The following is a 15435-nucleotide window of genomic DNA, read 5'->3' as shown; positions in this document are numbered from 1 at the left end:
AGCATGATATGTTATTGGGTGGTTGTAGGATAAATAAGGTATATCAGGTCAGAATAATGAGAAACTCAACTTTAAAAGACGGTGCTGATTTGGACTGTGGAGAGATTCAAATGCCCTGCTTAGCATTTGAGATTGTGATGGTTGAACAAACTAATTAAAAGCCCTAAATGAAGACTTGGGATAAATATCTGAGGGTGTCTAATATCCCAATTTTTCATCCTAGAATGGGCAGAGTCCTTGACCCCATTCTAGTGAGACTTCCAAAAGAAAAAAGACCTACATTTCTTCAACAACCCACATTGAGAGACTTTCCTGCACTTTTGACCTGTGGCTAACACTCCTCACCTTTCATTCTGTCATCAGCATTTTGGGGAAACACCTTTAACTCTCTATGATTTACAGGTTATTAAGTGGCCCTTATAATTCCCTCCAGAGGTGGAAAGGAGTAATGATGATGGTGTCTGAGCTCACAGCAGCAAGCAGGCATGTGTGCTCGGCAGTCACATGGCTCATCTGCTAGGAGCTTACTAAATACAATATTCTACAATGCTGCTTAACACAAGGGAAGACGCTCCTGACTCAGAGGGTTTAATTGCTCGCCTACTTCTTTTTCTGCCCTCTTGGGCTCCTAAAATGAAAAGAACCCTGGGGTGATAAAGTGAGTCAAAGGGTTGCCAGCCATATCACAGCAAAATAGATTCCTAAAAAAATCCCTGGCCTAAGATGACAGCCTTGGCTGGATAAGTTTGACTATGCTGATAGCGGATATGGGAGAGTGAAGGTGGTTGAAATGTTCATATTAAAGAATTTCCACCCAGATTACAAGAAAAGAGAGAGGAATGGCGATGGCAGCATGAGTCCCTACAATAAAAGCAGATGTTTTGAGATCACTTATATTTGTTCTGACAAAAATTAAAGACAGAAACCAAAGTTTAGCCTGAGGCTAAAATTAATTGGGCAATAAGCCAGAGGCACATATGGTATAGACAGATTTAAACATTTCTCCCTTATATTAATACAAATACTAAACTTACAAATAAATTGATTCCAAATAACACAAATATTCAAAAAATTTGATGAATAAACACTGGGGTCTACAGTAGTATTTGAAGGAGATCTCACAAACAGATTTGGTTTTTGAAGGTTAGAACTGATGGTCTAGAGAATTCATTTCATTCCAGAGAGAGAAAGGAGGAATTTCTTGGGTTCCTTCAGGAATGAATCTGGCTTTGCCGCATCGTTGTTTGAACTATGGATACGGCAGAAGAAAACATGATGATTTCACTGATTTAAGGTGCAAAAAGTCACCAGGTTCTCTAAGAAGCCTGGGATTCTTCTGCTGGAAAAATAAGTTTGTTGAGAAAAAATGAGTTGAGGAGGCTGTTACTGAAGTGAAGCTGAATTGTTTTTACATAATCTGCTCATTACCCACTCTGTAGTGTGGATAAAAATTATTCAAGCAAAAGGTCCTCTTACTGTTCCTGGAATGCAGTGGAAAGAGAACAGATTAGTTTTTTTCCCTCAGAACACAACCACTAGAAACATTCTACCTCAGATGAGATATTGCCTAATTACTTTCAAAAGACAGTGAAAAATGATGCATGTAAATGTTTGCTACAAAATAAATACATGCTAGAAACAGAAGCATCTGGGTCACAGTTATATTAGAGCTACCTGTGTTCCCCTGTCACTGAGATTAAAACAAAAATGTCCAATACAATCATTCACAGAGTGGGAGAGGGGAAGGTGAAGGATGGAAAGGCCAGTCATAAAAGGATCAGAATTTCAGTCCATAAGGAAGTGGCTTTGTGCATTGTCTGTTGCTGTGTGCAAGGTGAAGGCTGGGGCAAGAAAACATACAGTAACAAGGGCTCCTTTGTCCGTCTCACCTCTCTAGATACCAGGTTGCAGACATGTTGCATTTTAATTGAAAGGTTGATATAATTTTTTTAAAAGAACACTTGCAGTGTTTGAAGTGACAAAGGCTTCTGTGACAAAAAAGCACGGAAAGGGATTTTTTTTTTTTTAAAAAAAAAAAGCAAACAACAACAAAAACCCCACAGAAAAGCAAATAACAAACAAACAAAAAACAGAGGAGGAAGTCGGCTGTGACTACTTCCAGGAAGGGACTCAAAGAGGCAATTGGAAATTTTATTCGCTTTGCAACTGTGGGTTTTCTAGCCTGCTTCCTTTCTAAAGTATATTACTTTGTTTTTGGTTCATGAAGTTATTATTTTTACCCATCAGTCCATTTGAAAAAAGAAAAAAAAAAGCCTCTTGTTAGAGTTAAATCCCCTCTGGAGATAATGGGTGTTTTTTAAATCGTTCATTTTTTTATGGTCACATTTGCTCCCAGTTCCTGCCAGCATCCACTAGAGGGCAGACACACCCCTGTGTATTTGTGTGGCACTTGCTGAGTGGTAATAAGAACAGTGCCTGCCAGCATCCACTAGAGGGCACACACACCCGTATGTATTTGTGTGACACTTGCTGAGTGGTAATAACAGTTCCTGCCAGGATCCACTAGAGGGCAGACACACCAGGGTGTATTTGTGTGGTGCTGGCTGAGTGGTAATAGGAACAGTGCCTGCCAGGATCCACTAGAGGGCAGACACACCTGTGTGTATTTGTGTGGCACTTGCTGAGTGGTAATAACAGTTCCCGCCAGGATCCACTAGAGGGCACACACACCCGTGTGTATTTGTGTGGTGCTTGCTGAGTGGTAATAAGAACAGTGCCTGCCAGGATCCACTATAGGGCAGACACACCCGTGTGTATTTGTGACACTTGCTGAGTGGTAATAAAAACAGACACCCTGCCCTCCTGGAGTCAACTTCCAGTGCCCAGGCCAGCGGCAGCAAGTAAGAAAACCTCGGTTTCCGTATCTGCATCAGCTACACAGTGCTCGCACACAGGAGGCATCAGCCAGTTTTCTCAGTTAAAGAGACAGAAACAAAATGTGTCCTCACTACTTTTTGAATGTACCATGTTATCTAATGTTGTAACTTAATTGAATGAATAAACTCCTTATGCATCTGGACACATGCATGGAAAATTCACAAACACAAACACACAAAATAGAATATTTTGCCAAAAGAAAATGTCTTTGATACGTGAATTTCACTTTTTTCTATCTTTTAGTGATTTTAAAGTAATGAAATTGAGAAGTCTGTGCCTGTAAAAGACTTTTTAAAGAGCAAGATATTTTTCCATTTTGAAAAAAATGGCAAAATATCTTCTACTGTAGATAGAAGTTAATTGGCTGAGGGTAATAAACAGAAGATTAAAAAACGACCTTTTATCCCCTGCTATTCTGTCAAGGGCTACAGTGAATTACACACCCTGGCTTGGGTTTACAAGCCTCGTGCTGGAAGCCAGCAGTCATGCAGGCCATGCTCTCCCACACTTAGAAAAAAAGCCCATGAGAAAGAGCTCCATCAAGTTCACACACCATGACCTCCAGTAAGACATGGAAAATGCCCAGTTCCACAAAATACCTGTGTCCAAATCCTTTCAGTGCACAGCTCCGGCATCAGGTTCCTGTGAGGACAGACCCTGAGATGGATTTCTGGATGGAGGCTGCTGCTGGAGGAGACAATGTCACTGCAGATGGCTCATGCTGCTCCTCCCGCCTGCCGTCCTGTTGGGGAACTGTGGCGATTCACCCCAGCTGGGCGGACTCTGCTGTGTCCCCTATCAAGAAGCTCCTCAACTTCCCTTGGTTTTTCCTTTTTAAAACTCTCTGGTGTTTTCCTCTCCAGTGGGGGCTGCATCTCACCTTAGAAGAAAAGATTTTCCAACTAGGGGCTGTCTTGGTAGCTGGACCAGAGGAAGGTCTCCTCTCTCTGGAGTGAGGTCCAGCCAAGTAACTCCAGCCAGAACTCAGTGAGCGGGGCTGGATCTGCCCTGTTCTCCTCCCATCCTCGTGCAGATTGTGGAAACCCATCCATGCCCTATGCAAAGTCCTGCATCTCAGATTGTAAAATGGCAAAAGCTGAATTTAAAATAGATGATTATATGGACTCTATGAGGAAATTCTGAGGGAGACAATTGGCAAGCAAAGAATTATGTGTAACTTGTTAGAACACTAGGGTGTAGTTTGTTTGTCTCACTGATTATTTTCTGTTTAACAGGCTGGCTAAGAGCCAGAGGGAGAGAAAGCTGGTTGGGAATTGAGAGGCATGAGGTCACCTCAGTCCCAACATTTCCATGTAAACAATGATGCAAGCTGGGCTGGGGGCAGGAGTCCCTGGAAATCCTCACAATCTCAACTTTTAAATTATTTAAAATATTATATCATTTATGATCTCCTTAACAAAGAACTTTTTTCCTAATTAAAAAAGTGTATAATCTCTTTGGAAGATCTTTACTAAATACAAAATGAGTTATAAAAGAAAGAAAAATTATTTATAATTTTATCACTCAAATTTTGATAATTATATTCCTGCATTTTTAACTAAACGTAGATATTTTAGATTATACTGTACATAAAATGTTGTATCTGTTTTTTCATCCAATATTAAATCATAAACGTTTCACATGGCATAAACTACATATGTAAATCAGCTATTTCCACACCTGGATGCTTGATTTAACCCTCCTTATACTGTTAGCCATTTAAATGATTTCTACTTTATCCTTCTTGCTTTTCTGGAACCCAGGCTTGACCAGCATGAAACTGCAGGTGAACCCAACCATCTGTGACTCCAGGGAGACTTTTCCCACGGACCACACGCCACCGGACACCACAGGCCTCTTGTGGAGACTTTTCCCATGGACCACACGCCACCGGACACCACAGGCCTCTTGTGGAGACTTTTCCCATGGACCACAAGCCACTGGACACCACAGGCCTCTTGTGGAGATTCCACTGCCTCTGGCATCTTCGCCCTGGCTGAAATTCTCACCCAGGAGGCCAGCAAATCCTCTGGGGCAGAAGTTGTCACCACAACTGTATTAACTCCATCAAGGAGGGCAGTGGAATCTTCCAGGGCAGACGGCCCCTCCGTAGGGGGAAGGGCCACTTCAGGAGGATGTGTCTCAGAACTTTGCAGCGACATTTCCCTTTTTCCCACCTTTAATTTTTTTTTTGCAATGATTTCCGGATTTTGGCCTCTTTTGCTGTGCTCGGAAAATCCTTTTGATTCGGGTAGGCAAAGGCACACAGGCGCTTATATGCATCCGACTTCTGACCTTTGGAACTCAGCTTCAAGTGTTGACATCAGGCCCGCAGGATGCCGCGGTTAATCAGATTAACAGGTGGCAGTTTAGAGGGTAATGGAGGAATTGGTATCTTCTTCTGAGGTCCAGGGTTGTCAGTGTACTCTGCCTTCTTCTCAGGGCAGAGCACTTTATCGCCTTTGACACATTTTTTCTTTGGTTCCCTTTGCTGATGTCCCTGGCAAAGCAATCATGTTTGGTTGATTAGAAGCCTGCTGATCCTCTTCCCTGGACTCCTCTGTGGAAGTGTCCTTGCCTTTTGCCTTCTCCATACTTGTAGAGGAAACGGAGCCTCGCAAGATGAAAAAAAATGCAAATTCTTAAATTTAAAAGTTTAGGATGTCTGACAACCCTGACAAAAACAAGCAATGGGGAAAGGATTCCCTATTTAATAAATGGTGCTGGGAAAACTGGCTAGCCCTACGCAGAAAACTGAAACTGGACTCCTTCCTTACACCTTATACAAAAATTAACTCAAGATGGATGAAAGGGTTAAACGTAAGACCTAAAACCTTAAAAAAAACCCTAGAAGAAAACCTGGGCAATACCATTCAGGACATAGGCATGTGCAGAGACTTCATTGACTAAAACACCAAAAGCAATGGCAGCAAAAGCCAGAATTGACAAATGGGATCTAATTAAAGAGCTTCTGCACAGCAAAAGAAACTCTCATCAGAGTGAACAGGTAACTTACAGAATGGGAGAAAATTTTTGCATCTATCCATCTGACAAAGGGCTAATATCCAGAATCTACAAGAAACTTAAACAAATTTAGAAGAAAAAGCCAAAAAAACCTCATCAAAAAGTGGGCAAAGGATATGAACAGACACTTCTCAAAAGAAGACATTTATGCAGCCAATGAACATATGAAAAAAAGCTCTCATCACTGGTCATTAGATAAATTCAAATCAAAACCACAATGAGATATCACCTCACGCCAGTTAGAATGGCGATCGTTAAAAAGTCAGGAAACAACAGATGCTGGAGAGGATGTGGAGAAACAAGAACGCTTTTACACTGTTGGTGGGAGTGTAAATTAGTTCAATCATTGTGGAAGACAGTGTGGTGATTCCTCTAGGATCTAGAACCAGAAATACCATTTGATCCAGCAATCCCATTACTGGGTATATACCCAAAGGATTATAAATCATTCTACTACAAAGACACATGCACACATATGTTTATTGCAGTACTGTTCACAATAGCAAAGACTTGGAACCAACCCAAATGCCCACCAGTGATATACTGGATAAAGAAAATGTGGCGTATATACACCACAGAATACTATGCACCATATAAAAGGATGAGTTCCTGTCCTTTGCAGGGACATAGGTGAAGCTAGAAACCGTATTCTCAGCAACCTAAGAACAGAAAACCAAACACTGCATGTTCTCTCTCGTAAGTGGGAGGTGAACAATGAGAACACATGGGCACAGGGAGGGGAACATCACACACCAGGGCCTGTTGGGGGATGGGGGGCTAGGGGAGGGATAGCGTTAGGAGAAATACTTAATGTAGATGATGGGTTGATGGGTGGAGCAAACCACGATGGCATGTGTATACCTGTGTAACAAACCTGCATGTTCTGCACATGTACCCCAGAAATTAAAGTATAAGAAAGACAGAAAAAAAAAAAAGAAGCAGCAGAACAGATCATTTTCTTTTCTTTTTTTTTTTTTTAATTATTATTATACTTTAAGTTCTAGGGTACATGTGCATAACGTGCAGGTTTGTTACATATGTATACTTGTGCCATGTTGGTGTGCTGCACCCATCAACTCGTCAGCACCCATCAATTCGTCATTTACATCAGGTCTAACTCCCAATGCAATCCCTCCCCCCTCCCCATGATAGGCCCCGGTGTATGATGTTCCCCTTCCCGAGTCCAAGTAAAACAAATTATTTTTTAAAAATCAAAATTTTTGTAAAAAAAACAAAAAACAAAAAATAAAAATAAAAGTTTAGGATGTCAACTAATTCTTCACAACTTTCAATTGGAAATCTAGTGCAAAAGAATATTGCTTAAAAGTAGAGTGAAATGTTAACTACATTGGAAATAAAAAATAGTTACAAATTAAAAAATTTTTTAACACAATGGAGGATTTTCAGCTTACAGTTAGGTGGATTTAGAAATATCAAAACACATCTGCTAAGGAGATGATGTGGCATCTTTGGAAGTCTGCTTGCACACAGCTGGAAGCCTTCAGGGGTAAAAACAAACTGCTTCTCTTGCTGGGATTCAGACATGTCCAAATATGTCTGGTGAACAGACAGAACTTTATTGTCAAATGTATTTAAAGGGCTAGACAATGGGGCAGGGAGGAGACTCAGAAGCCCCCAGGAAGGAATCATTCTGAGTGGAAAACACAAACAAAAACCAAACACACATGTTAGTCCAGTAATTTCTATAGTTATTCATGAAGTGCTTGATGTGCGTCCTTTCTGTATTAGGAACTGCCACAGGCGCGGGGACACCACACCAAGCAAACCAAGATAAAGCCCTTACAAGCACGAGGCTCACTTCCATGGAGGGAAGACAGAAAATAGACACACAGCACTGTCAGCATAGAGTACAGGGCAGGAATCAAGTAGAGTAAGCAACAGATACTGATGGTCTAAGCTGCTGTTTTAGGTAGAGTAGTTAGAAAAGGCCACTGGGATGAGACTCCATTTGAACAGAGACTTACAAAAAGAGACAAGACAAGGCCAAGGTGGGCGGATCACTTGAGGTCAAGAGTTCAAGACCAGTCTGGCAAACATAGTGAAACCCTGTCTCTACTTAAAACGAACAAACAAACAAACAAACAAAAACTAGCTGGGCATGGTGGTGGGTGCCTGTAGTCCCAGCTGCTCAGGAGACTAAGGCAGGAGGGTAGCTTGAACCCAGGCGGTGGAGGCTGCAGTGAGCCGAGATCACACTACTTGCACTACAGCCTGGCAGCCTGGGTGACAGAGCAAGACTCTGTCTCAAAAAAAAAAAAGAGAGAGAGAGAGACAAGACAAAGTTGTGTGTGGTGATTTCTGACAGAGGGAACAGAAGATTGGAGGCTCTGAGACAGGAGGGATGGGCAGGTCTGAAGAGTACATGGCTGTGCAGTGAGAGGGCCATTAGCAAGGGCCTGGGTGGGAGAAGAGCCATCGGTGAGGTGGTGGGCTGTGAGGCAGATCCCCAAGGGGCTTCTGGGTCAGGCAAGGGTTCTGGGTTTACTCTGAGTGGGAGCAGAAGGTTCTGGAAGCTTTTGAGCAATAGCAACTCCAACTCCATCCTGGTCAGAACGGAGGGTTATTGTGACGGTGGCCTTCTCTTTTCTCAGGGCACAGATATGAGCCTTCAGGGAAATATTTCTATTGGAAAAACTGAAATGAACGCTACACCTAGGACACTGGGGGCCTTGCAATTTTCCTGTGAGATTTCATCAGGACTCTGCAACCCAGGGGAACTCCCTCTCCAAGAATCTCCTCACACCTTGCGCACATGTCGTCACACCTTGCGCACAGGGAGGGCAGCCCAGCAGGCGGCGGCCCCTGGCAGGCCCAGGGGTGCGGACACTTGGGGACTCCCTGTGGTGGCCTCTGCACTGCTGGCTGGGGCTGGAGGAGGCCAAGCCGGGCTGGAGGGCAGCAGAGGCTTTTCTCATCTTCGCTTTTCTCAGGTCCTCCCTTTCCTCCTCCCCACCTCACCTACCCTCTCCTCCTTTTCTTTACTTGTTCTCCACCAACCTGATTTTTCGTCTGTGCTTATTTTGTGGAGGATTATTTCTGCATGGCATAGGAAGGAGACTGTGAAAGCCCACTGCTATAAGGAGGATTCTTCAAACTAAAGTATCCGTAAGTGTCCATTTTAAGCAGCTAAATGAATACAGTCAATGGAATGACAAATTGCCAGATCATGTCTTATGGCCAGCTAACAAGAAATCCCTGGAGCATATATAAACCAAGGAACAGGTGCAACTCCAAAAAAGCATTCAAGAAGAGTTCCAAAGACTATGACAAGGTAAGACGGAGCCAGAACCACTAGTTCAAGATTAGATAAAAAAGAATTACATAGTAGCTAGATATTTATTTGTTTAAATATACCACTTTATAATACTGTTTATTTTCAGAAATAATTTTTTCAAAATTTAGTCAAATTATTTTAAGGAAAAGTACAGAATTTTTCTATTTTAATCTGGGTTCTGTAGTTTAGACTATGGGTTTCTCCCCTGAGATTCCATCTCTAGCTAGTAACAGTGTTTTCTACCATTATGCCACTTGAGTGGGAGGACATTGTTGGTCCAATACTAATCCTGCAAACTGCAGCTTACAAGATTTTACAACATGGTCTTAATTCTTTCCCTGAAAAACCACTCATGGCATGAGGTTGGGGATTAGAATATTTAGGATGGACAGAAAGAATTAAGTGTACTCGGCCGGGCGCGGTGGCTCACGCCTGTAATCCCAGCACTTTGGGAGGCCGAGACAGGCGGATCAGGAAGTCAGGAGATCGAGACCATCCTGGCTAACACGGTGAAACCCAGTCTCTACTAAAAAAAATACAAAAATTAGCCGGGCGTGGTGGCGGCGCCTGTAGTCCCAGCTATACTGGAGGCTGAGGCAGGAGAATGGCGGGAACCCGGGAGGCGGAGCTTGCAGTGAGCCGAGATCGCGCCACTGCACTCCAGCCTGGGCGACAGGGGGGACCCCGCCTCAAACAAAAATAAAAAAAAAAAAAAGAATTAAGTGTACTCGCAAACACAAAATTTACTTCTCCTTGGTCCATATACAGATGTGGAGATACAGATTAAATTGCTACTTCTTGAGTTAGGTACATTAGGCCTAAGTCCCAATTCTGCCATTTGGCATTACATTGGTCAGGCTACTACTACCTTTACATATTTAAAATATAGGGATAATAATAATACCGATCTTATACGGTCATTGGTAGGATGAAGTGAGATTTTGCCTGACCTACACTTAGCCAGGTTTCTGTATCAGAGTAGGCATGCTATAACTAGGTATGTTAGGGTTGTTCCCACTGGTCTTTTACCTAGATGATTGCTTCTAAATTAAATACAAATAGATAACTGAACATTATTTATACAATTTTTGCTGTTTATTATTTATATAAATTTATGGGGAACATAAGAAATTTTGTTACATGTATATAATGCACAGCAGTCAAGTCAAGGTATTGAGCATGGCCATCACCCAAGTACAATCGATTTTGGTTAAGTACAGTCCCCCTACTCCACTATCAAATATGGAATTAATTCCTTCTGTCTTACCATATGTTTGTACCCTTTAACCCAGTCCTCCTCTTCCTCCCTTTTCTCCCACACTTCCCAATCTCTGTTATTTATTTTTCCCCTCTTGACCTCCATGTGATCAAATATTTTAGTTCCCACATATAAGTGAGAACAGGTGATATTTATTTCTTTGTGCTTGAATTACTTCACTTAAGATAATTCTCTCCAGTTCCATCCATGTTGCCACAAATGACATGCTTTTCTTCTTTTTATGACTGAATAGAATTCCCTTGCATATATTTATGACATTTTCTTTATTCATTCATTTGTTGATAAAAACGGGTTGATTCTATATCTTTGCTATTGTGAATAGTACTGCAATAAACATTCCAAGTTTAAGTATATCTTTTATGTATTGATTTCTATTCCTTTGGATAGATAGGATGTGTACATGAAAAATCCAAAGAAATCTATAATTAACAAGCAAAGTAATTAGATACAAGATAGTATACACAAATCAAATGTATTTTGAAACAATAGCAACAATTAGAAAATCATTTTTTGAGGCAGTATCTTACTCTGTCACCCAGGCTGGAGTGCAGTGGCACAAACTCACTGCAGCCTTGAACTCCTGGGCTCCAGCAGAGTCCTCCCACGTCAGCCTCCTCCCACCTCAGCCTCCTCCTCCCACGTCAGCCTCCTCCCACCTCAGCCTCCTCCCACCTCAGCCTCCTCCCACCTCAGCCTCCTCCTCCCACCTCAGCCTCCTCCCACCTCAGCCTCCTCCCACTTCAGCCTCCTCCCACCTCAGCTTCCTCCCACGTCAGCCTCCTCCCACCTCAGCCTCCTCCCACCTCAGCTTCCTCCCACCTCAGCCTCCTCCTCCCACCTCAGCCTCCTCCCACCTCAGCTTCCTCCCACCTCAGCCTCCTCCCACCTCAGCCTCCTCCCACCTCAGCTTCCTCCCACCTCAGCCTCCCCAGTAATAAGGATTACAGGCAGGTACTACCATGCTTGGCTAATTTTCTTTTTTTTTGGTAGAGATGGAATCTTCCTATGTTGCCTAGGCTAGTCTTGAACTCCTGGCCTCAAGTGATCCTCCTGCCTCAGCGTCCCATAGTGCTGGGATTACAGGAGTGAGCCACTGTACCTGGCCTGAAATTTAATTTTTAAATGACATCATTTACAATTGCATTAAAAATATCAAACACTTAGGAACTAGTGAAATGTGTGCAAGAAAACTATTTTTAAAATGACATAAATTAAAGAAGAGTATCTCCAAATAAATAAAGAGATATTCCATGTTCATGGGCTGAAAGTCTTTATACTGTAAAATATAAATTATTCCTCAAATAATCTATAGAATCTAAGCAATACTATTCCACATCCCAGCAGGTATTTTTATGGAAATTAACCAGTTGATTCTAAAATGTATATGGAAATGCAAAAAGCTAAAAAAGCAAATATAATTTCAAAGAATAACAAAGAATGTTTATAATACTAGATATCAAGACAGTAATTCAAACAGTATGATATGGACATGAGAATAAATAAACAGACCAATGAAAGAGAATAGTTTTAGTGAGCATACCTCTTTGGAAAACCACTTAGCAGAATCAGTTAACACTGAACATATGCACACCCTACATCCCCACAAGTCCCCTCTCTTCTAGGTACAGAATAATGCTCCCCCCCAACATAAATATCTAGCTACAATGTAATGTCTCCAGACTAATCCCCAGAATCTATGCATATGTTACAGTATATGGCAAAAAAGAATTAAGGTTATATAGGTAGAATTCAGTTGACCTGATCATCTGACCTTAAAATAGAGAAATGATCTGGGATTATTCAAGTGGCTGCAAACCTAATGAGATGAGTTCATAAAAAGGAAGGAAGAAGAACCTGTGAGAGGGGTTTGACCTACCCTTGCTGGTTTTGAAAATAGTGGAAGGGGCCTCAAGCCAAGGCATGCGGGTGGCTTCTAGAAGCTGGGAATGGCCCTAATCCAGCAGGAAAATGGGAACCTCAGTCCTACAACCACAAGGAATTAAATTCTGCCCACAGCCCAAATGGGCAGGAAATGATTCTCCCCTAGAACCTCCAGGAACAAACACAGCACTGCTGGTACCTTGATTTTAGACACTACTGGACTTCTGATCTGCAGAACTGTAAAAATATAAATTTGTGTTCTTTTGAGGAACAAAGTTTGTAGTAATTTGTTACAACAGCAATTGAAAATGAATACAGCAGCAGAATAAACAAAAATAATGACATATGTCACTGCAGTCCACCCCCTTGGTTCCTGAACAAGCATGCCTATGTGCACATACACAAGCACATGCCTCTTCCCATACCGAGAATTCCAAAATGACTGCACCTATTATAATGCAATGGTCCTTCTTTCAACCATAAAAACCCTCCTCTTCTTCCAATGGGAGATGGCCTAGAGTCAGATCCACACAGGTCATTCTGCAAGTCAAGGATCTGAGGATGCCATCCACCCCTCTGGGAAGGTATAACTGCAGTTTCATGATCTTGGAACCTCTAGGCTCCAGACAAATTTAACTATTACCAAGGTACCTCATCTAATCAAGGAGAGAAAACAATTTGAGCCAAAAAATTAAAGAGAGTCTGATACAGTAACTGGTGGTCCAAACAACATGTTGTAGCCACCTGGGCAATGAGGAAGGGAGACCCTTGGTCAGATGGACAATTTGGCTGATGCAGGTTCTGTCTGTGTGGAGGATGTGGTTTCTGCTCCCTTTTATTCTCTGTGGCCCTGCCAGAGAGGAGCCTCATGAAGGGCTGTGGCCCAGCATAGAGCAGCCATGAAAGCCCACACTCTGAGGGTGGGGGTGAGGAGCCTGAGGTGGCCCAGGGGACAGAACGGTCACAGGCTCCTGCATGCCAGGCCAGGGCACTGTGCTGCAACATGCTCTCCAACATTGTGTTGATGCCTATCCATTGATTCTGGCTGTAAACAAACATTTTCCTCTGAATCTTGCCATTCTTCATGCCCTGTCTCTAGGCCTTTAGTCCATGACTTCTGTCCCTGCCTCCTCTCTGGCTCCAAGGAGTGGGAACAGAGAGCTGAGGTAGCACCAACAGCCCCAGGAACTCTGCTCAGCCCCCAAGCCATGGAGAAGTGAGAACTTGCACCAGGAGCAAACACAGCAAAAGGGGTTTGTGAGGGTGCAGGATTCTCTGCTCCCCCATCCTGACTTCCAGAATCCCAGTTTGATGGTTCCCTGCCCAACTTTGTCTTGGGGAAAGGAATTCAGATTTACAGTTCAAAAAGATGATGATGGGGCTGTAAGTGGCCCTGGTCCCTGGCCTCAGGAAGTGAGCACATCTTTACAATCTCAATACACCTTTCCAGCTGGTGGCTGTCTGCTGTCATATTAGGACCGAAGCCACATTTGTCTGTCTTGCATTGCCTCACCGATAGCCTCAATAAACAGCCAACACTCCCTAACACAGCGATGGCTTTCTACCGAGAATGCTAGACACCAAGCCATGACACCTTTGCTAAGTAATGAACACTGCATACTTTTAGATAAATTAAAGTTTTAGATAAGTCCAAGACTCATGGATATACCCTAATCGAATCATAAAATAAAGCTCACATCCAGATTCATTGATCATTACTAGATCGTACTTTATCATTACTAGGAATTTTCCTCGTTACAAAGTCCAAAGAAAAGGGCTCAGTTTGATATTCATATTATCTTACTTATCTATTTTCGAGATATAAGAAGAAAAAGGACTCTGGATGACACAAAAGAGATGGTCATCATTATGAAACGTCATTTGAAGTCAGCGGCTCTAATAACGAAGACATAACTGGAGGAAATACTGTAAAGGAGGCAGAGATCCCCGCACAGCACTCCTCAGTTTAGAGAGATGGAAACTGAGGCCTGATCACAGTCCTCTTGCCAGGCTGTAGCAAAACGGGACCTAGAAGCAAAGTTTTCCATCCCTGGACCCAGTTATTGTCCTTGGTCAAAGCTCAGACTGAAATCCTTGCCTAGATTCGATTATGAAGAGAGCAAAGAAGAAGGAGGAGGAGCTTTAAGAGAGAAAAGCCTGGAAAGGGCCGATGGGACCTCCGTGGGATCGCTGAGGCTTGCTTGCCTCCTTTGGGAGTCTCCAGCTGTGGCGGCGGAGGGGCTGCACCCAGGGACGCTGGAGAGGGGTGGCAGGGAGCTGAGGAGAGGTTCATCCCCAAACTCCACCCACTGCAGTTAAGAGCGAAGCGACTTGATCTTAGAAAACCTGGGTCCTCTCTATTTTGAGGTCTGGAACAGCTGGAACAGTCTGGCTGCAAGACGCATGCAGGACGCAGATCTGCCCCACATCCACTTTTGTTCTTCACTATTCCAATTAACTTCATACAACTTAAAGTAGGAATGTGTTGTTGACATGGCAATACTTGGATTTTGTGTTTGTTGTACTTTCTGAAGAATCTAGTTCCATGAATTTATTTTATTAATGTTTTTGTATGTCCTTCATTGTTTCCCATTTTATGAACACTAGGACGAATGAAAACAGAAGCATTTCTTGTTCCACATGCCGGTGCCAAGGTGAGCAGTTTCCATGTCAAAGTCAGGGGCCCTGGGAAGACTTCAACAAGCAGCTCTGGAAAAGGAGGAGGCTCCACCCTGGAGAAGCCGCACCTCGGCTGTCACCCAGTGTGGCGAGACCAGGAGGCATTTCCATTATTTGTGTAACACCTCCCTCCCAAAAGCATCCGAAGCATTTAACACACGTGCACGCATCGGGCAGAATAAAGAGTAAATAAAGGCTCCTGGACGCTGACGTTCCCATCAGGGAGGCCTTCGTTTCCAGGGGTCGACGCGTGGGCGCTTCCTCCGTCCAAGCGCAGCGGGTATTTGCAAAACAGCGGCAATGAGCTCTCCCGAGAAGGGTCTAAAGAAGGCGCAGACCTCCCGCCGGAGGCGGTCCTGAGCTTCAGGGCTGGGCCGCC

The 15435-nt window shown here is 43.1% G+C and overlaps 1 pseudogene; it reads right to left on the bottom strand.

Annotated features, from left to right (window-relative positions):
* Positions 1-4442: 4442 nt before the first annotated feature.
* LOC101003225 lies at positions 4443-5554 on the bottom strand (annotated as a pseudogene).
* Between the last annotated feature and the right edge of the window lie 9881 nt (positions 5555-15435).

Source organism: Papio anubis, chromosome 4 (assembly GCF_008728515.1).
Source record: "Papio anubis isolate 15944 chromosome 4, Panubis1.0, whole genome shotgun sequence".
Lineage (NCBI taxonomy): Eukaryota > Metazoa > Chordata > Mammalia > Primates > Cercopithecidae > Papio > Papio anubis.
Note: the sequence above shows the minus strand (reverse complement) of the source record. Positions and strands in the feature narration are given on the sequence as shown.